The 22,714-nt window shown below is 45.8% G+C and overlaps 1 protein-coding gene and 1 pseudogene across 2 annotated transcripts in view; one reads left to right on the forward strand and one right to left on the reverse strand.

Annotated features, from left to right (window-relative positions):
* Positions 1-11,457, forward strand: part of LOC119373728 (endonuclease/exonuclease/phosphatase family domain-containing protein 1) — a 54,213-nt gene extending 42,756 nt beyond the window's left edge. For both annotated transcript variants that reach the window (XM_037643792.2, XM_049419996.1), the window contains exon 11: positions 26-11,457. The gene's annotated coding sequence lies outside the window, so the exon portion shown is untranslated. The remainder of the gene's footprint in view (positions 1-25) is intronic.
* A 5,371-nt stretch (positions 11,458-16,828) lies between these two features.
* Positions 16,829-18,988, reverse strand: LOC119381799 (uncharacterized; annotated as a pseudogene).
* Positions 18,989-22,714: the final 3,726 nt, after the last annotated feature.

Genomic DNA, 22,714 nt, shown 5'->3' on the forward strand with positions numbered 1-22,714 from the left:
GTGACGGCAAGTTTGTTTCTTTCAGGCACCAGAAATGGGGCCGCTGGCTGATTTGTCACTACCCCTGGCCAGAGTAAGAGATCTGGGGCTGCTGCCTTTGTTGTTCATCCAAGAATTTGCATCAGCCGTAAATGTATGTCATTATGCAGTGCCATATGATTCAGACTAGGCCCAGAGATCTGGCCCTGTGATTTTTCACTTTTCCTGTGTTATAACTGTGCAAAGTTGACTGGTGGTTCTACGTGGCAGTCACCTGCCAGTGGTGTCTTAGTTGAGAGTATAATGCCTGTTTCTTAGACATTGCTGCGAAGAAACATTCAACCATGCTTCAGTGCCTCTACATGAGTTCTGGAGCTTGTGGTATAACTACTGCTGAGATGGCCAGAAGAATCTTCCTTGTCAGATATCCTCCTGATGCCTTATTGGTGGCAGTTGGTGTGTTTGGTGTTCTGTATTATTTTTAGCACTTTATCTGAAATGTGTTATGCCGAACGAACTATGGCTTGTCACACATATTTTAACCTTGCTGTTCTTAAAGCTTATATAGTATGTAGTAGTATTTGAAATGTTTCCTGTGCCTTGGGCACTTTGCAGGAGGCAAGACCTTGCTTGAGTATAATTACCTAGTCGTGTAGCTTTGTTGACTTCTGACACTGATGCTGCCCATGTGCTTAGCATTAAGTTTATTATGAAGACTCGATTGCCTAACCTGAAAAAGGTGCTTTGCATTTGAGACTGTGTTAGTGCATCCGAAGTACTGTCTTCTACAAGTTTTAGTTGACTAACATGAAACTTGACACTAGTTGAATTGTGCCTAAGTCAGTATATTTGCCTTGTTTTCTCTGTGGTATTTTAACTGTAAATAATCGTAGCTTTCTACTACCTGTAGAGACGAGTCATGTTGTCTAATCTATGCTGTACATCTGTACATATGTCGAAAGGCACACACAACTTTACATCTCGTGAACCTGCCCAGAGATGGTGGCAAGTAGAATAATTGATACGAAAACATGCATGCACAAAAGCTTGTATGTATATTTTACCAGTGTTTTAAGTTTTAGTGGCACTTATGCAAGCTTTTAATGTATCCTCTGTGCAGCTTTAGACATATTTTGTCGGATGAGGAGGTTCCAGTTGCAACATTCGTGAAAAATTGTTTTAGCTTATCCATGTGCGCCGGAACGCTAACAGCACTGCTTTATAGAAGCATGTCTTGCTGGAGATGCAGTTTGTACCCTCTTTATCCGCCTTTAAGATGGCAGTGCTTTCTTGTAAGCATCCAGTCAACTCTCCTGTTTTGTTGCCCCTGCACAGCAGGAATGCTCAAATTCCAAGTGCTTTACGAAGTAATGAATGGGTGAGAAAGAAAGGAAACAATGTTGCTGCCTTGCAGTGACTTGTCTATTTTTCTTGTCTTTTACCTGTGAATGACAGCATTGAGCAAAATTTTAGGCAAGGAATTTTGCTTGATGCTTGGTGCTATCGTTCTCTGAATGTTTAGTTTTGAGATGGTAATTATTTTTAGTATGTAATTGAGCACATGGCTATTTCTGTATGGAAAAGCAAACAAACAACAAAACAGACTTATTTTTATAGTGGGGTGACCTGACACATAAGACCTATTTTCTTAAAGCTTGCCTTAAAGCCTGTACTGATGGTGTGTGATCAGAAGTGACAGTAGGACAAAACATGGAGAGTTGGCAGCAAACACTTCACCGTGTCCAAGAAGCGCTGCGTGTTATTTGTTATTCGTATTGATTGTGCTGACGAGACTGGTTCACTTACATTATTGTATTTTATTTACATTGCTGATTTTCTCCATATATGCATCTTGTAAAATGACCCAGCACAAAGGCACGAAATTGTGCAAGATTTGTCGTCACATAGGTCCCATGTAGCCGTTGTGAATCCTTATGTGCACATCATTTATGTTTTTGTAATACTGTTGCTTTTAGGTTACCTGCTATATGTTGTGGTCACTTATGGTATGTATGGCTGGACTGCATTGGGGCAGTTATTCAGTCCCCTGTCCAGGAGGTGCCCTCATATTTCCCACTGATAAAGGGCAGTGGAAGTGCACCCTGATATAAAAAAATGAGGGAGAAGGTACACCAATGCACCCAAGCTAGACATGTCATAAGTTTCACTCATTTAAGGAGATTCTTTTTCTAGTATTTGACTTATAAATATGATGCAATTATCAAGGCAAAACGTTTATTTCCTAATTACCAGTTACTTCTGGTTTCCATTAAGTTGAGTAGGTGTTTGCTAACCCTGCATTGCGGGAATGCTCCACTTTCTAGTCCCAGCAGGCTGGCCATGACAGTGGTGGCTTTGTTGATGTTCTTTTGATACCTACAGTAATGCTGCAGCTGTCTATGAAGTGCTGTATTTGCTGTGTGCATAGTTGAACTGATGTTGCAGTGGAAAATTACTTTAATAGCCTGCCTATAAATATTTTCTGTTTTATATTTTGTCATCCACTAATACATAAAACGAGAATGGGCAGTCAGTGTGTTTTTTTGGTTCTCCATATGCAAGAAAGCTTCTTAAAGGATTGATGGTTCAATGTTTTAGTAATGAAGTTCTCTCCCACTGTTGTCAGTCTGCACTAAGGTCTCGTGTATATTATAAAAATCAAGTAACATGTTGTACAACGGCAGTGATGTTATCAACAGTGATGTCATAAAGCAGTCGTGCCAATGTACATAAATTCATATGACAGGGCAGCTGTGCCATCTGGTTATCATCTTTTAAAGGGTCAAGTGTTCGCAGGTGGGTGCTGCAATTTGGACATTTTAGCTGGGTAAAATATTATGGTCACCTACTGTTGTCACTTTTTGACATTTATATTACTATGCAGGCAGGATGTACTCATAACATAAATTTTGTGTTGCACAGTGCATATCCTGAGCTTGATATGCATGATAGTTGAAAACTGGAAGCGCAACGTGTCATACAGACCTGTGTGCATTATTGCCATATCGTGATAACCATTTAATTGAACACATAAACGATAGGAGATCTGTTTCAAGACACATGCTTTCTACACATAAGCAACAGATTGGTTGGATGGTTATATACACTAAAATGTTGACGGGTGAGAATCGAAGTACTGCTAACTGTAGTCACTCCATTTGCAAAAGCACTTTTAATTCACAGTGGCTAACTGAACGTTCAAGAGCTTCGACAGATTAGTGTGCTTACTATAGGCATAACTTCACAGGCCACGGAATTTGCAAGAAAGCCAAATATTTCCATGGCCTGTTTTCTGAGTTCGCATCTATCACTATTATGAGGAACCAACACAATGTTGTACAGCTTTACTGGCTGCCGGCATAAATTATGGGGGAACTCTGCTTTTTTTATCAGAAGCTTTGCTTGCAAACTTTTGGCATTGATAGTTCCTTTGTTTTGGTTGAGCAGCTGGGTTGCACAGCATGTTCTTTGGGCTTCTTTATGCAACCACTCTGTTGCTTATGTTTTGTTCTGCGTCTTTTTTTTTTCTGCTATCTACATTTATTTTAGGTTGAAACGGAACCTAAAACACCTGTCTTCCTAGACAGGTTTGTACCTGTCATGGAAGACAGGTACAAATGCATGGGACTGTGGGAGAAATTTATTTTCTTGCAGGCTGTATGTGCAACCTGAAATCAAGTGGCACGAAACATGTTACTGCTATGCATTTCAACCAATGCAATTTGTGTCTAATTTGTCCAGTGTTACTGGTTCTAAACTTTTGTTTGTTATGGTGCACATAAGCATCACTGCTAAAGCTACCTTGGCTGAGTGTTTCATCAGTATGAGCATTTCCAAAATTCAACATGTCAGGGCAAATTCAAAATCTTAATGTGCAAATTTTATGCGAGTAAACTTTAGCGTAGCAAATAATTAATTGAACTTGCATTTTTAAGTAAAAATCCTAAAGCAGCCTTAAGGATGTTGTGGCCATTTCACTTGAACAAACCTCACTCTGCACTTCCTACAAGCTACTAAATAGCTTTAATCATCATTATTCAACTATTGACATATTTTGCAATAAAATAAAAGTGGTCACGCTGCAACTACAGCATGTGCATGTGATAAGCTGGAATTTGTATGGCATACATTTAATGTTATATAAAAGGTTAGTTAAAGGAAAGTGAATATGGTGTTCGTAAGAAGCTGCTGTGTACTTATTCTTGGTGTTTGTTTAGTTCAGATAGGGAAAGTGAACTTAAAAAAAAAATTATTTACAGTTCTGTCGTGTGGTGTGCTTGTTGTTTTCTGGAGTAATGCTTTGCATGTACTCTCTGATATACTGAAAATTTGGCATGTAGTTGTCTTCAAACTGACATAGCTGTTAGTTCAAAGATAATGTCCTTGCAGCGTATGCTTTCTACAGGTTTTGGTTATGTCCCGTTTATTAAAGGGGCCCTCCAACACTATTCAACCCCCCATTTTTTACTTGCGGGTTGCGTAGACTGATGGCTGGGGATAATTTTAGCATACGTTTAAGCATCAAATTATTTAGTATTTTAATCACGCGTTAAAGTCGCTACATCGCTGCTGACCGCATCAGCGCGTAGTGGCGCTTGCCAGAACTATTGCGGGCCGAAATGACGAAGATGAGCGCTGGCCTATGATTGGATAAATGTAACGTTAGAAGTAATAACGGCGTTGCATCAAAGTTGAGATTACTATTGTGTTTCGTTTTTCTTTTCTGTGCTTTTTCAATGAACTCCAAATAGCCGCCGTCGCAACAAAAAATATCGCTACAACCACAATGTACCACAGATGCGCCGGTTGCCATTTCGCCTCTGGTTGCTCTGGCTGCTCTGGCTTTCTTTTTTTTCTGCCTGCGCCGGTCGGATGTCCATATGAAACGCTTGCCCCTCTTCCTTCTTTTTGCGTGTGTACGTTTGGGAGCTGCCTCTTTCCGCATGTGCGGTAGGCTCATGATTGTTGTTGAAACGGTGCAAGTAATCCTCTTCGTTGAATCGTTGTCGCTGCACACTTGTAACTCGTCGGGCTGCTCACCGAACAACCCGCGTAGGGGCGACCGTGTATAACCGCCCATGCCGCTCCACAAATTCCCTTCTCAGAATGAGAAGAGGGAATGACACGGAATGTCGTTGTAAGGAACAGCAGACAAAGCCTCCCCAGCCTCGCTTCGAAGCAGTAGCGCCCGCTCACGTTCTGACAAGTCCGGTTTCAGGAACCACGTTTGTTACTATGGCAACGACGTCAACAATGCGTTGGAAAGGAGAAGCAACAATGGTGTGCGAGCTTCCCCTACGTAAGAGCTTTCAGCCCATTTCATTGGAGCGCCATCCGACGTCACAGCAGAGAGTGAAATGTGGTCACGTGACCCCGCGAAAATCGAGTTGAGGGCAGGCATTTTTTTTCTTGTATTTTGAATTTTCTAAATTGAATAACTTCGTACTGCGTGCCGCTATCGCTGCCGTTCTTGCTGCACTAGTTCGTCCGTACTTCAGTCTACGCAATCCACGAGTAAAGAATGGGGGGTTGAAGAGTGTTAGAGGGCCCCTTTAATGCTCTGTGTTGTTGATTTTTTATAAGTTTTGGCTCAGGATTGTTTTTACTTTGTTATATTGCATGATTTTTAACATTCCTCTTGCTCAAAAAAAGTTGTAGCATGTTTTATCATTGTGCAGATTAGTCACTGTACTATCAGAGACACATGCTCATTCTTCCCTTCAGCTTGCCAGCACTGAGTTTATGTGTAAGGCAGTGTAGTGCACACATTCAGCAGATTATACCATACTGCTTATGTTGTAGCTTTATAAAGCTGCTGATGAGAAACTGAGGCTGTCCAGCTGATGACACAGGCAATTTTCAGCCACCGTGTTGGCAGATTAATAATGTGAGCATTTGCATTTTTAAATGAAATTATGCACTAGTCAACACTGATTTTAATATAAAAATGAGCATGCTCATACTTTTGACATTAGGAGATCACCAAATATACAGCAACAAGGAGGGCATGCATTGTTCGTCCTTTGACATTTTTCATCGTTGCTTCTTTCTCCATAAAGATAGCTTGGAGATTTGGCATCCAGAGGGAGTGCTGAAGGATACTTGCTTGTCCATTATGTAATGCCCTCAAGCCCTTAAGGCACAATAAATGAAATCGAATAAAAAGAAAAAGAAACAAATCTGGATCTCACACTATCCATGAATACTCAATATTATTGGGCTTCAAAGGCAGTACTGTAGGTGATTTGGCCACTTTGTCAGTTCTGTATAGTGTGATGCACTCTTGAGCTTCTGTATGTCATACACAGTGAATTGGTTGTTGTTTTTCATGAAACTCAGTGTTAGTATCTTTATTTAGACCAAATAGCCAGCTTGCAGACCCACATGCCTCATAATCACATCGTAGTTCACGCACATAAACCGTCAGAATTTAATTCTAGCTTTCAGCCTGAAATGCTTCAATTCTTTTGTGTAAAATGCTAGACTGTAATCTCTGGTTATTTCCTGTGTTTTTATTTCCTGTGTTTGCAAGTCAATGGTCAGGTTGTAAATAAGTATGTCTGCTGCCAATTTCCTTAAACAGTATCACTTATAAAGATTTTTTCTTTGTTTAGAGAAGCAGAATTGGCGTACTCGGATGGCTCGCTAATAATCTGTTCGGTATGTCTTTGGAAGTAGTCACCTCTCGAGATAAAATGAGCGTGAGACATTGAACTTAGCCAATGCTCCTGGAGGAATTTAACAGGACAATGTATATTTAGTATATCACTAAAATGTCCCCAAGATTTCAAGACGTCAAAGTTGTCATTAAGGTGACTAAAAACTTGCTATATTTACCGACTTCATCGCTAAGTTTCGAACGACGATATTTTGGAAAATGTTGCACCTCTATCTTTTTCTCTTTGTACCATAAAGATCTTAAGATACTTTGTCATTTCATGAATGAAAGAAGGGGAATTTTAAGGGCTAATTTTTCTTTGCTGGACACAAAATTAATTAGAACTAACAGACAAGAAAGCCAAGGAAAGTATAGGGGATGTTATTTGTAGTAATAGGGAATATTCATGATGCTTGGTGCTCCAGCAACACTGGGCATGTCCGCCATTTTTTGTTGGACGCCGTCGCGGAATCGTCTGCTAGCGTCTCCATAAGGAGAGGCCATGGCAAGGCTGAGCCGTAGTCGTTGGCAAAGCTTTCGGACCAACAAAATGCGGCTGTTTCTTTCGTCATCCAGTGCTGAACAGTCAGTGGACCTTACTCTGCTGCCACAAATCGACGAGAACTCAATATCGGAGCTCTGCGTGCTTAAAAATACATCGGACGGCAGCTGCGAGAGGCGCACTGCTTCGCAAAGACGAACTGCTGTTCTCTAGTGCCGTGCGCTTTCCGTCTGAGGTAGGCAGTCAAGAAAAGTGTTCGTTGCAGAGGAGATGTGACTGTCAGACTTCTAAGGTAACCTTGCACTGCAATACATCTCCATTGTATTTCCCCCTGTGATTTCATACACGCGTCATAAACACTCATCAGATATCGACACCACATTGTTTCTACACGACCTGTGCAACGCTGTGCTGCTTTTGTCAGCTCATTTCTTTAGGCACAAGTATCTCTACACCCTCTGTAGTAGCGTGCATTGCAGTCAGTTTTTTTTTTTTTCAAAATAAACAAGGCATGGACATGAGCATGAGTGGTATTCCGCAAACCAAACAAAAATACTGATCGCGCGTTTCAACTGTACACAAAGAGAGTGGCCCGAGTAATGCTCTTTTACTGCACACTTGTTTATAATGTTTTATGGCCGTAATCTGTGGTGCAGATTTAGTATTGTCGTTCCGGTTTTCGTGAACACTATACGTGTGCATTCATTGACACATCTTTTTAAAATATTGCACTCTTTGCTTTCGCATGCCATGGAGGCGTGCGTAACCGTGCCTCCATGGTTATGCATGGAGGCGCGCAAGGGCTCACGATAAGTGGAAAGATGAGTGCGATGATCTACTGAACAAACAGCTCCATCTACTATACGGCTCCGTAACTCTTTGCTCCGTGTTCGCTGACCGATGAAAGCAAAAGAAAAATAAAAGGGAGGGATAAGGGTGTGTACGTTAAAGTGAAGGGCGCACGCAGCATGCAGACTATGTACTTCAGCGCACACTTCCTTGCGAAGCTTGCAAAGAGATGCCTGTTGGAAATCTTTGCGCCGATCGAGTCTCGTATGGCGGCATTGATTTACCGCAGACGCGCGCAGCACTGTCTGTGGCACTGCCTACACACATTTATATACGTAAATCATTGCTTTCGTCGATCTTCAACGCCCACAAGCTAATGTTGATCAATCATGCTCTCTCGCACGTGTGCAACGTCGGCCGTCTCTTTTAAAATGCATCTATCATAATATATTGTTCTGCTAGTCTAGCTTATGTTGCAGGCAAGCAACTAAATCGCGCGGAGAAATAAGAACTGAGTTTGACGAGCGCTTTTGCGAGCGCCGATCATTTCCAAACCAAAGCACAGTACGGATCTTTGACGAAACAAGTTCGCGTCTGTACATTCTTTTTCTTCATTCAGGTAACTGATGAATTCTATTAAAAATAGTGTTACCTTATTCCTGGCATTTTCAGGGTTCCTTCATTGCCTTAACAGCGCACGAAGCATACGGAAGTCATCGCAGAACGAAGGTAAAAAACTTGTAGCCGGCACCTGAAAGGCTGCGATATGCGACTAGTTTCGTTTTCGCGCCCAACAAGACATGGCGGATTGAGCTTATGGGATCATCGACAGATGGCGCTGTACATTTTGAATATCCCCTATTATGATGTAAATGTGAAGAAAGTAAAGTGGACGAAAAGATAACTTGCCGCCGGCAGGGATTGAACCTGCAACCTTCAAATAACGCGTCCGATGCACTACTACTGAGCTACGGTGGTTCATGATATACAACTAGTTAATTATCTTAGAAATTGGTTTCAGAAGACTGTAGGACAGGAAGGCCTATCTCTTCTATGGGTACCCAAAGAAGTAACCTCCCACTGCTGCACATGTGCAGAGCACAAACCACACATTTAGCATTTGATCCACACCACGAAGTTCAGAAATGACGCAACCGTGCAAAGCTGATATTAGGGGACACGGTGTCACCTGTCGATGTAGAAGCCGCCAACTTTGCTGCTGTTTTATTGCTGGTTGCTGTGCCTTAAGTTCTGGAGGAGGGATTGGTGCAGCAAGCTTTTGCTTTCTGCCATTTTGCCTTCACAGATATTGAGCACTGACATAATTCTGCTCAAGATTGCACCACGCTGTGTGTCTAAACTCGGTTATCCCAACATGAATTCACCACCATAGAAATGCTTTGTTAGAACAAGTGCAGTGTGTGCGTCAAATCTTCTTGCACAGATCAGCAGAAATAAGCGATTATTATGTAAGTGGCTTCATCTCATTATCTCGCCTTTATTTCCTAGAGCTTGAAGGAGGTAGATGCAGTGCAAATGTTTCTTTCTGTTGAATTTCATTCAGCATATGTATAACAAGACACATTATTTTCTATTCTAAAGCCATCTATCTTTTGTAAATCCTATACTGGCCAGCACAACACCAGTGTACTCCAGATTTCAGGTTCCCTGTTCCGAAACTACATATTGAGGAAAAGAAACTGTTGTGCAAACTAAAATGCTACTGCAATTTATTGCCGCTATGATGTAAACCTTTGACATGTTTATGTATTCTTTGAAGAAAAGTTGAAAACAAATGAGCCAAGTGGACATTTAAAGTGTGATATACTATTGATGAATGCTATAGTAAAAAGAGAGTAAAAAGCCAATATCAGCATCAAAAACTATTCGTGCACCTGTACACAAACTAGTTGTCACATCATCATCTTGACTATTGTAACATTACTTTTTAAAAAGTTAGTGTTGTACAATGCACCTTGCTTTAAAAAAAAAAGTTGTGTCTAAAGCATTTCTCTCACTGGGACATATGCACTTTCATACTCTGCTGGAAGCACATTCATTACAGCTGTTTGAAAACACGTAAAATGTGGAGATTCACTTGTAGCATCTTTCACATATGTCACTAGGCACTTATTTGTAAGTTCAGGGCACTTCAGTCTTCCAAGGTGTCCTTGGCATTTTGCTTCCTTCACTGGTGTTTATTGGTGGCACCAATTAAGCTTTCAGTCTGATCATTGTTTTACCAAATGGCGGCCTGGTTTTGAAGGCAGTCCACAGTAGTTGGTGCTTTGGTTGTGCAAATTACTGCTGCTTCCATAGATGAGGACCTGACAAGCATATATGTCTTGTGTGTACTATAGTGGTGGAGTTCTCTTTAGCATACATAAGTTAGGTGCAGTTCTGTGAAAGAGGAATTCCTCTCTAGTTTTGTAGCCATAATTATGCCTCCATTTTTCTGTTTCACACCCTACACAGATGCTCTTACAAGTTGTGTGTACACTGGCTTGAGATATTATGGCTTCCAGAATATTGTGAGTTGCTAGCCAAACCTTGCTGGTCAGTTCTGTCTGAAGGTTTTCTGCATAAAGGCACTGGCTAATGAATATAACTATGCTGGTGATGTGAAAGGTGCCATATACAAGATGTGGCAGGCACACCGTAATTTTTTGGTGTCACAAACACCGTTGTTCGTTATGTTCGTTATTTTGTCATTTAACAAAACGTACATATAATCTTACCGTTTCTGTGCGATGTAGAGAAAACTGTGGGTTGTGTGAGCCAATTTAGAGTGAGAAACAGATAGAAGACTCATCCATTGTCCGCTGCTATTCCTCCAATATCATTTGGAAGGAGTGTGGTATAATAAGTGGCTCACTGTGGACAGGTCGGATCCTCCTTTCTTCCAGACAGTATAGGTGGTCTGCGTTCCTCTTTGGCTGGCGAGATCCATTGCTTTTTCATTTCAATGCATGGGGTGTCAAGGTGGTGTGTCTTGCAACAGTGGGGCAGTGCTGGCAAATGTGATAATTGTTACTTTAGTGTCGCGTTTTAAACATGCCTATTAATGTTCTCAGAAGCTCACTTGTTTTTTCGTTTGTCAAAATCTGCCATGACACATTAATTTGAGACTTTGAAAAGTCGGAAAATGGTATTCTTTAAAGGAAATTACCTCCAGAATGCCGTATATTTTTTTTGGCTGGTTGTGTGTATGTTTTGGTGTTCTTATGCTCAATTGAAACAGTAGGAGTACAGTGATTTTGTTGCAATGTGTTATTTTCATGCGCAGATTTGTGTTGCTTGTTCTTAATTGTTGGCGAGACCTATAAATGTGATTCTGTGTTGTTTGATCACACACTGGAGATATGTACATGTTATATAATACATCTTGTTATTGAACCCCCGAGTTTTGTCCAGATGCTTTTATTCCATTATGGCACAGTGTGCATAGTTGTACGTACAAGATTGCAACTAAGTTTTTGGGGTGGTTGTTGTGGATAGCAATCATTAATAAAGGAAACCTAACATAAAACGTGTAAGCTGCTTTTATTTATGGCTGTGAAGCCTAGTATTATTGAGAGCAAAACAATAATTACGTCACTTTTTAATGTGATCAGTCCAATGTACATGTCAAGTGTATAACCATGCGTTTGCACGTGAAGCAGGAGGCATTACCTGTCATGGAAGCTGGAGGTAGTGCGCATGTAATACCACACACCACTGACGCATGCATCCACACTACAACATTTTACCAAAACACGAATTTATTCAGTGATTACTAAAAGAGGGACATCTTACATTCCCAGAGAAGTGACAGTAGAGCATCAACCTTAACCCGCATCGAATACAGAGAGGTGCAGTTTGCAGTGACTTTTTTTCTTCCTTTATAGTTAGACGGCCAGTGACCCCACCTTCAGAGAACATTGCTGAGCGCACAGAGGAAGGAAAAAAACTAGGAGGGAGAATCACGGGGTGTCAATCAAAGGAGTGTCAACTCCCTCCCCCACCCCCCACCCACAAAAAAAAAACTTTTTTTTTTCAATTTGACATGTGTATACACACGCACACACACATAAACGCACAAATGAACATATATAAAGGGTGGTTGAACCCCCCCTCCCCTAAAAAAAGTCATAATTCTGGCTACGCCCCTGCCGCTAGCCTCAACAAGCCAACCTCCTCTGATTCTACCCCTCTCAACTTGTGCGCGGTGCCTCCTGGGTAGGATTAGGCCTCCGCAACCAGAGCAAGCTGACCAATAGTAGTGCTTGCCTATCACGTGAGCAAGGCCTATTTCTCCATTAAATTTTTAGAGCGAAAGCTCGACTACACCATGTCTCCCAAGGTCATTCATCGCATCACAATCATCTTGAGCCATCGGAGCACAAGTGTGGCAGGCGTGACGTCACATCATGTGATTCGTTACGGGAAGGTGTCGCAGCTGCGCTCTCTCGGAGCCTCGCTGCTGCGGTACCATGTGACCAGGAGAAGGTAAACCACCAACAGACTTTTACATGCTCTTCTTCGTGCCTTTCCACTATTCTTAGCAGCTGTCGTGACAATTAGGTGATGTCCCAAGCAACGTTGTGCTGTCAAGTGGGCGAACAAGAACCTGTTTGATTGCAGGTGCGCGCCCTCACTGCTCTTTCTCCTCTCACGGTGAGGAGGAGGTGAAGAGACGAGCTGACGAAAGGAGCGTAGCGAGGGAAACAAGCCAAGCGAGCAAGGGTTGCGTTTCCATTATCAAACGCATGTAGCTCCGCTAGCATTCGTGTTTGGTCTCTCAGTCTCACCGTAGATGATGCACCGGCTGAGCCAGCGGAGCAAATCAGATTAGCACGTACTTCGCGGACCATACTGTCTTCGGCAGCATAATTCAAGAAACACGCAGAGAACACCATCAGATTTGCAATAAAGCATAACTTTAATGAAACACTGTGTGCATAGTATATTTGCAAAACCAAGCCAAACATACGTTTCGCGCTTGATTACTAGGTTTACAAGAGTTAAACGTGCAGCCTTTTTTTTTTTTTTTTTTTACTAGGCTTCGAGATTGTCACATGAACCTCTCCCTCCTAGTTTTTTCCTTCACAACCGAGAGAATTAGCAGGAGTATTTAGCAGCAGAGGTGATCGGCTGTAGCGCTTTGGTTCACATCAGGTGCAACGCTGTGAAAGCTATGTAGGAAGTTCGGTCAGCAAAAGGTATGACTCCGCGTGTCCCATGGTCGGCTTTTGTCGTAAACCATTCGTAAACGCTCGCGGGAGCCTAGCACGAGCCTGCGTGCGACGGGCCACAAGTGAAATACCAAAAAACGAGCAACTAGAGACCTAGTGATCCAGCTGCATAATAACATAGGTATAACGGCGCTTGTTTATTTGTAAGGCACAAAACATCTTCGATTACTACCCACTGTAAAAACGAAAAAAAAAATCCATTCTGGGTGGTAAGAACATCAAACTATTTCTTAATGCGAACGCATCTACTGCAAGAAGTCTAGCTAGCCTCCACAGCGTTGCACTGGTTGCACCTGCAGATGTATGAAACCGTAGGCGTGCAATACACGAGGTCGTGGGCGTGCGCAGGGTTCCCAATTAAGAGGGGGCACTTCATCGCAGCCCCCCCCCCCCCTCTCTCTCTCGATTGATCGAGTCCTAAAGACAACATGTTTCACAATGGATGGACAAAAATTAAAATGAAGCGATGACATGCTTCTCACAACGGCCTCCCTTCGGTCCCTGGCTTTCCTAAAGTAAAGATGCTAAGTAAACTAGCTCACGGAATGCGACATCAGGGGCCTTCGGCCGCCATTATAAAAAACCTGCGTGTCCATAATTGAGTAAGTGGAGCAAAGGGAGGGGCCAAATTGATTAAATTGAGCAAAGGAAGGGGCACTTTGTGCCCCTCCCTTTGAGGCGTGATTAGGGGTGGGGGCTCTCCTGCCCCCCTCGTGCGCACGTGCGCCTATGTATGAAACGGAGTATAGAGTCATTCTAGGAGTGTGGAGCTTCTCCGGACAACTTTGATGTAGCGTGAAATGACATGGATACGAGAATGCACATTACACCACAGAGCACTGTGTAGCGTCCGATTATGAGCCTTCTTGTGTCCGGGTTTCTAGTATACTGTAGTGGTGTCGTTTTGCGCTACATCATAGTTGTGATTCACCAACGATCATCATCTATCTCGTGAGCCTTGCATTATCGCCGCATGTCTCGCACGGCGTGCGCGTTATCAGCGTGACAAAGCATGCTTGACAAAGTGGCGAGCGCCGAGTCTTCAAATGGAAAGGGAAGCAAGTTCAGATGACGATTATTGTTGGAGTACAAAAATACACCTATCTAGTACGCGCACTCTTTTTATTGCGATAGCAATTATATGGACAGTCTCGGCTGGAAAATGTCCGTCCCCGTCGCCGTCATTCACCGTATATGTATAAGTATGTATATATATAGAAAAGCCATAAAGAAAAATGATTCAGAAATTCTTTCCGACGCGCGGAATCGAACGGGCGACCTCGCGATTTGCAGCCCGCCGCGTTAGACGTCAGGCCACGACAGCACCGCCTTTCGGCGTGCTAACGGCGCGCTATTTATATACATCATGTAATTCAGCATGCTTTCTTAGTGGCTACATAGATGGCGCGACGTGCGCGCGCCGCACCTGCGATCGCCGTTGCTATTCGCTCTACAGGGCGTGGTCGTTTAAGGGGCGGCCGGTGGGGTGCTTCGCTTCGCTCGCTGCAGCGGCCGCGTTTGAGAAAGGAGCGCGCTGTTCAAACAGAAAGAAGTAACAAAAGTGACAATTAGTTCGCGCTCGTCTTGTGTGTACCTGTTCGTTCGTTTCGTGCGTCCTGCTTTATGTTTCAGCAGTGCGCTTCAAAGTGTCGAGCTGTGACGCATTAGTTCGCGCTCGTCCTGTGTGCGTTCTTTTCGTGCGTCCTTTGGGCTCGAGCGACGCGCTGGCAATTTCGAGCTGCTTTCCATTCTTCGCGTTACATTACAATTTATTGCTATCGCATTCATTGCTTCGCCGTTGCTGCGAAACTGTGACTTTTTTTTAGATTGTAATTTAAGGCAATAATAATATAATATCTGGGGTTGGCGCGCGTGACGGTGCAAGTTGTAGCGAACGCGGGCCAAGAAACCACCGTGAACTTATCAGCCTACCGCCGCAACGGAGCCGCCGAGTCGCGGCCGCAGCTGATTTCGTTCTCTCAAATCACGGCTGAGGGCAGCATTCTCGCGGCGGGCGGATGCGCTTGTCACGTGGTTATTTTTGTATTTCGCGGGCTTTCTTTGCAGCTTGGAAAAATAGTATACGTGAGACTTTCTTTATCGCAAATAATGGAATTGGGGTTTCTGAAGACGCCCTCGAACTTTGCAAGCCGCATTTCTTGCCTAGAGCCAATATTTTCCAATTTAATTAAATAATCTTAATTAACAAATTAGTTAATTACCAAACAAAAAATTGTCTGTAGTGCGCAAGGTGACAGTAATTTGCAAGTGATTTCACTCGCCTGCCTCTAATATTGTATTTTTAAACCCTTGGCTAAAGATAGCTGGGACACCCTGTATATATATATATATATATATATTAAAAGCACGGTCATTACGAACTCGGAGGGGACTATAAAATTGCTCGAATTAACGGCCCGGCGCTAGAATGATCGGACATCGCACCACACTGCGCGGGCAGAACCCAAAGAAGCCACCTCTCTGGAATTAGGAGCTACTACACATTCATTTACATGGTATTAACGCAATCATACTTATGCCGCCATCCGCAGCCTGTTTGTTTGTTTTGAAAAGTTTGCGGGTCTTTTTTAATTTCATTTTTATCACCATCAGTAATTTGCATTTGCTTGCGCTTCTGTCGCATTTGCAGCTTGCCCAAGAGCTCCAGCGCAGCGTCCGCATACTCATCTGCGGAGAAATGGATAAAGTGTAGAGCAATAGGTCACTGGGCCAGTTCTCTTCGGATAATGAGTTATGGCACAACGGAGGCGCTGGCTTCAACAGTGAAATAAATATTTATTTTGCAACAGTTTTTTTTTTGGGGGGGGGGGGGGGGGGGTCCAGGGCATGAGTTAAACGAAGGGACAAAGGGAGGACTCCCACCTCTACGAAACTGTTGGAAAAGTAGTATTTATTTCCCTGTTGAAGACACTATATATATATATATATATATATATATATATATATATATATATATATATATATATATATATATATATATATATATATATATATATATATATATATATATATATGGGAAGACAGAGGGGTGGGGGATCATGTTGTTGAACCCCCTCCCTCGGGAAAATGAATACGAGACGATCGACTATATAATCAATAACAATTGAAGATAACATTTTCTTACTAAACATACGTTTACGGGTATCACCAAACAGATTTTAGTCCCATGGACATAAATGGACATATGCAAGGACGTGGAGGCCCGTAGCCAGGGAGGGGGCCCTAGCCTCACCCCCCCCCCCCCCATCCTCCCGAAATTTTGATGGATCATGGAAGAGGGTGTTTTGCAGCAAGGTCGGCAATTGGGCTAGTTGGTAAGGTTCCATTATGGCCTTTTATGGTTCCATTATGGAACCATAAGGTTCAATAATGGTTCCATTATGGTTAAAGCAGCGCAAGAAACACGAACGAAGAAGGAGACACAACGAGCGCTTTGCGGAGAGTAAATGATGAAAATATAGGTGTTTTTCTCAAATAGTCAAGGCCTTCAGCAAGTGGTCCCCCAGAGAGAGAGAGAGAGAACAACTTTATTTGACGCCTGCAGAGATGATGAGGCTCCCTCCACGCAGGGAGGACGAGCCTTCATCGCGACGCGGCCATTACCTCAGTCTCGTGCGTTGTGCTCTTCGAGGCCTTGCTCCCGAGCTACTTCCGCGGTTCCGAGAGGGCCGCGGCCCCCTTCCTGGGGCGCCGCCCCCCTTCTCCTCGGTTTCGCTCGGTCGCTGTCTCTCTAGAGCTGCCGAGACCTGCAGGACGGCCTTGAGTTGTGTGTCTTGATCGTAGACCCTCGTTGCAGCCTCTAGCTGCGGCGGGATCGTCATCTTCTCACTGGCTTCTCTCGGATTTACGGTATACAGTCCCAAAGGATGTGAGCCGCGGTAGCTCTCTCCTTCACGCACAGTCTACACACGTCACTGGCGTACACACTCGGACATACGTACTTAGGTAGCACCGGGGTGAGCAGGGACCCCGTCTGTTATTGTCTGTATAACACTGCCTCCTTCCGGGTAAGCCCCGGGTGATGTGGCGGCATAGTCTGCCTGTTCAGTCTGTACCATCTGACTATTTCGTTGAAGGTCGTCATCCTGTTCTTAGCACTGTACCGCGACCAACACTCCGAGTCGGCCGTGTTGGCAGCCGCGCGGTTGGTTAGTCCTCGCGCGGCCACATTGGCCGTCTCGTTGTGGTTCGCGTTCCCGCGTTCCGACACATCACTGCCCACGTGGGCCGGAAACCACTTAATCACAGCAGCACTTTTGCGTCCGATGTCTTCGACCTTGCGCAGTATGCGCGCGGCCTCACTACATACCATACCCTTGGCGTAGTTCTTCACTGCCGTTCTAGAGTCACACAGCACTGTAGTGCATTCGGGATCGGAGACGGCCAAGGCGATGGCTACCTCCTCCGCACAGTGCGCTTCTCGAGTCCGGACGCTCGCTGCGGTCTTCGTTGCACCCGTCGATGCCCCGACGACCACCGCCGCGTATGCGTCGCTGCTCCCTTGGTACTCTGCCGCGTCCACGTAGACGGCGCCTTCTTCCCTGGCGTGGAGGTCCACGAGAGCCTTGGCCCTTGCCAACCTCCGCTCCTTGTTGTGCTCGGGGTTCATGTTCTTCGGGATCGGGCAGACCCTCAGTTTTCTGTTGATGCTATCCGGTATATATACAGGTACGTCGTTCTGCTGCTTTCCTTCCCTCCGCTCGAGGCCAAGGTGCCGCAGTATCTGTCTCCCGGTTCTCGTTTCAGAGAGACGCTCGAGTTGCGCCGTTCTCTGTGCGATCGGCTATTTCGTCCAGCGTGTTGTGGAATCCCAGCGCCATGAATTTTTCGGTGCTCATGCTCCCGAGAAGACCGAGTGCCGCGTTTTACACCTTGCGTATGGTGGCGTCTATCTTGTTACGTTCACTCGGCCTCCAGTTGTGGAAGGCCGCCACGTACGTTATGTGGCTAACTGCAAAGGACTGAAGGAGCCTAGTCAGGCTCTCCTCCTTCATTCCCGCTCTTCTGTTGGCCACCCTCTTGATGAGTCTCATTGCCGCGGCCGCTTTGCCCGCGAGCTTGTTCACCGTTTCACCATTGACTCGGTTTCGCTCGATGAGCAGCCCGAGCACTCGAATCCTCTCGACCTCCGGTATTACTTGTCCTCCCGCCGTCTTGATCGTTATCTTGGGGCGCTCGTACTTGACTTCCATATGCTTTATTTTCCTGCCCGCTCCTTTCGGTGGAATCACCAGCAGCTCTGACTTGGCCGGAGAGCAGACGAGTCCAGACCCGTCCAGCTGCTCCTCGATGGCGTTGACCGCTTCTTGCAGCGGTCTCGATGTGTCCGTCGCTTCCTCCCGGTACCCAAAGCGTAACGTCGTCAGCGTAGATGGTGTGCCGGACTCCCGTTACTCTTTCTAGCCGGTTGGCCACCCCGATCATCACGAAGTTGAAGAGTAACGGGGAGATCACCGAACCCTGCGGGGTTCCGACGCTGCCCAGCTTCTTCTCTTCGAGCTGCAGGTCGCCCACGCGGATTTGGGTGGTCCGTTCCGTCAAGAAGTCTTTGATGTACTCGTATGTTCTCCTGCCCATGTTTAGCCTGGATACTTGGGCCAGGATGGCCGAGTGTCTCACTTTATCGAAGGCGCTCTGCAGGTCCAGCCCCAGTATGGCTTTGTTGTCCTTGGTGCCCGTCATATCATCGATCATCTCGTTCTTCAGTAAGATCATGGCGTCTTGCGTCCCGAGTTTGTTCCTAAACCCGATGATGGAATTTGGGTAAAGCTCTGATTCTTCCAGGTAACGCTGCCACCTGTTCATGAGAATCGTGCTCGAAGACCTTTCCCACGCACGAAGTGAGCGAGATCGGCCTGAGGTTCTCTATGTTGGGCGGCTTGCCAGGCTTGGGGATGAGGATCGTTTTCGCTGCTTTCCATTGCTTGGGCAGCCTTCCATCTTGCCAGCACTTGTTGTAGAAGTTCGTGAGCGTTTCGATGGCCGCTTCGTTTCGAAAAAAAATCCTGGCTATAGGCGGGCCTGGCTCAGAGTACAGTCGCGGGGAAAAAGACGGGGAAAAAGCGCAACAGTCCGGATGGTCGGAGGTTCTTGGCTTGCGTTGGGAGGGGCCTGGGTTGCCTCCAGTACAAGGCTCTGCTTGCGGCCGCTGCTCTGCGGGCCCGGTCGGTCAGACTCAGCTGATCGACCATGCTCTCGCTGGCCAGAAACTCTCCCTATCGCTTCGCTGTAGGATGTTTATTGGAGGTAAAGCTGTGATGTCCCGACATTCACGTGGTGTGATACAAGGCTGCTTTAGCTGAGTACCATGGGCAACGAGGACGGCATCGGATCATATGGACCCCGGGTCACATGGGGCTGGAGGGAAACCAGGCAGCGCGCACAGGGTAGTACGAGCTGAGTAGAGTTACTGTATATGAATGCCACCTAAAGGTAGCATATACAGTAACTCTAGAGCCGAGTACCCTCCAACTCCACCTCTGAACCCGTTCCCGTCCCGTGCGAACCTATTCCCCACCGAGCGCTAAATAAAGAGCCGTCGTTCGACAAATACAAACCGGCACGTATCCCGATTCGCGCGACAGGGCGTGCTGTAACCGCCTCGCCGACGAAAGGCAGAAAGCACCGGCAACAATGAGAAGCTCTGGTCGCGAAGCGGCCTCGAGAAAAGAAAACGGATATTTTAGGAGTGAAGCTCTTAGGCCCGCACCCCGCCGTCGCAGCTCCCTTCTCTTAAGCATCGCTTTAGGTTGCAGTGGCCGTTGATTTAAGAGGACATGTTTAGGCCTTGAGCGGTTTGGTTCTAGCGCACCAGAAATTCGAAAAATAAGCTCTGTGCACAACTAGTTAAAGTGGTCGTCTTCACTTTCACCACCTTTATCGTGGATTGTGAAGCGACAACCATCTTTCTAGCGCACTACGGGCGCTTTGTCGAAGGTAGTAGCAGACGCTCTCCCCACCGGGCGCCGGCGCACGCCGCGCGCGGCGATCCGTCGCCGCCGTCGAAGCTCCCCGCCGCATCATCGCTCGCACCCCTCTCCCACTAAAGTCCCTAGATATTTTTGGGAAAGTACCGTCTTTCTTTTAACCGAGCCACCACGCCAAGCACCCTCATCTCCCGCCTTCCACCTCCCCGTTTCACGGGCCGTCGCCCGGGAAACGCGCGCATTATCAGCGTGACATAGCATTCTTGATAGGAAAGTGGCGCAAGCCGGGTTATGGGGCCGGCGCCCGCACGGTGGCCGTTTGGGAGAGGATATAGATGAGGTTTGGACACTTGGGAGAGGTGGATTGGACACTTTGGAGAGGATATGGAGGAGAGTGTCGCTACTTTTTATATATTAAGGAATTTTATCTTCCACCTCTCTCCCTCTCCCTACGTTGCGAGCACCGCACACTCACTCGCTCAGTCGTTACCGCCACCGAGCGCAGCAGACGCTCTCCCCAGTGGTCCCACCCGCTCCCCACCCTACCGCCTTCATGAAAGCCAGCAGCGAGATCAGGCGCATAGTCGTTTGCGTCCCATTTCTAAGGAGCTTCGCTCATCGGTTGTATTCGTACACGGAACAACTGCTATAATTTTTATTCCGACACCGGGAAATCCGGTATGCACGGCCCTCCAGAAAACCCGAGCAATGACACATATTGTTTCCCGAAGGGTGCAGTTCGGGCATTTCACTGACTGGAGCATTCTTCACTGCTCGAAGCGGTCAGGAGCGAGGTGCATCCATCCTCGACGACACATATATGAAGTCAAGGATTTGGCCATGCAGAAACGATGCTTGGAGCTCTCCACGGCAACCCACACAAAACACACGTTTTACAGAGGTTTCGTGTTTAACTCCGGCGATTTTTCGAGGTCCATGGATCTTGATAAAATTCGCTGGGTACGAGTTCCTTTTCACGTTCCCGTTATATATGCCAAATTACAAGCTGGAGACATACGCAGATTCATTGCAAATGATTTTTATTGATTGCCCCGACTCTCCCCACCTCGCTTCCCAAAATTATTGGCAACATTGAGTGCGTGACGTCATTTTTGTTAAGCGGAAGTGACGGAACCGAGGGTCCCCTAGAGCGTCTGCTATCCGCAAGGCAACAATCGCGAGTGTTTGGCGAGCGCTTCGTTGGCTGGGCGTGTGAATTTCAGTTCCTTGTGGTAATGCGTGCGATGGGTGGCAAGTGGTGTCGCGTTGTGGGCTGCACACGATTCCCCGTTGGCAGTCACGAAACACTCGCACCTAACGATTACCCTGTCTCTATATTAGTGTTTTAGCTAGCAATGCCGGTTTACCGCACGGAAAGTACGATAATACCGTACCGGCTAAAGAATGCACATGCGTGAACACCACGGAAACACTTCCCGTAGCATATACAGGGTGCACCGTGACCGGGCCTATATCGGTATACGGTGAGCTTCGCATCGTGCGAAACAACGTAACCTAATGGTGCGAAAGGTGGCTCATACTACATTCCTTCGGCCGTGCCAACGCGACGTTGAACGCCGCTATTGCCAAACTTATGCACTCTTCCCATAGCAATATTAAGAAGCTTTAGTTAGTCCGCGAACTTCTCAGCGATAGCATTTTACCCGATTACGGTCCCACAAACTTGAGCCCTTGAGCTCCCTGGACAGCTGGTGCCATCTGGCGGTGGAATGTGCAACCAGGCAAGCAAAGAGCTAAACAGGTGAGTTCCACTTCATCGAAGAGGAATGGCTATTACAGTTGGCCTCCAAATGCGTCGGAATCGCAGCTGTCATTTTCCGACAGCTCAGCTTGTGCACGTGACACGGTCAGTCACACACAAGATTTCCGACGGAGTCACCTTTCAAATGAGCGTCTGCTCTTCGCCGCTTTCGCAGCTTTCATACTACGCGCTGGCGGGACCGGCATGCCTTGCATGATTTCCGGTTTTGTAACCACTTATACGTCACGCGAAGACAGTATGCTCGGTTAGGTTTCGGTTTCGGTGTTGCGCTTTTTTGCGTATTTAAAATTATTCTCCAATTTGCCGAGTGTTTCTGCTATCGGACCCGTGACAGGAGCGTCTCAGGAATATAAAAGCACCATTACTTTGACATGGCCAAAAAATCGCCGGAGTTGGCCTTTAAGCACGGTACGGCGAGCCAGAGGAACTAAACGGGTACATGCTTATCTAATTATATACGCAGGAGATTCATGGCCGTGGCCAAATGGGAATGGGAGTTGGCACCTGTTCTGCGTTGCGCTTCGTTAACGATTTTGAGTACTCCGACTACGTCAGAGCACCAAATAGAGAAAATGCTGATTTTATTAGAAATCCACACCACACAATATATCACTGGGGATTATAGCGACGTACTCGCAGAAACAGAGCTTCAAGGCGATATCCACCCATGGTCCTACTTTGAAGCAGCACTCGTTGTACCGGTGAGTGCGCGCATTAATTTGGATGTATAATTGGATGTTTTGGATACAGATTCTTATACCTTATTGCGTGTGTGCGTGAGTGCGTCATAGCGCAAAACGGCTATTCCATCATAATCAAGGA

Source organism: Rhipicephalus sanguineus, chromosome 1 (genome assembly GCF_013339695.2).
Source record: "Rhipicephalus sanguineus isolate Rsan-2018 chromosome 1, BIME_Rsan_1.4, whole genome shotgun sequence".
Lineage (NCBI taxonomy): Eukaryota > Metazoa > Arthropoda > Arachnida > Ixodida > Ixodidae > Rhipicephalus > Rhipicephalus sanguineus.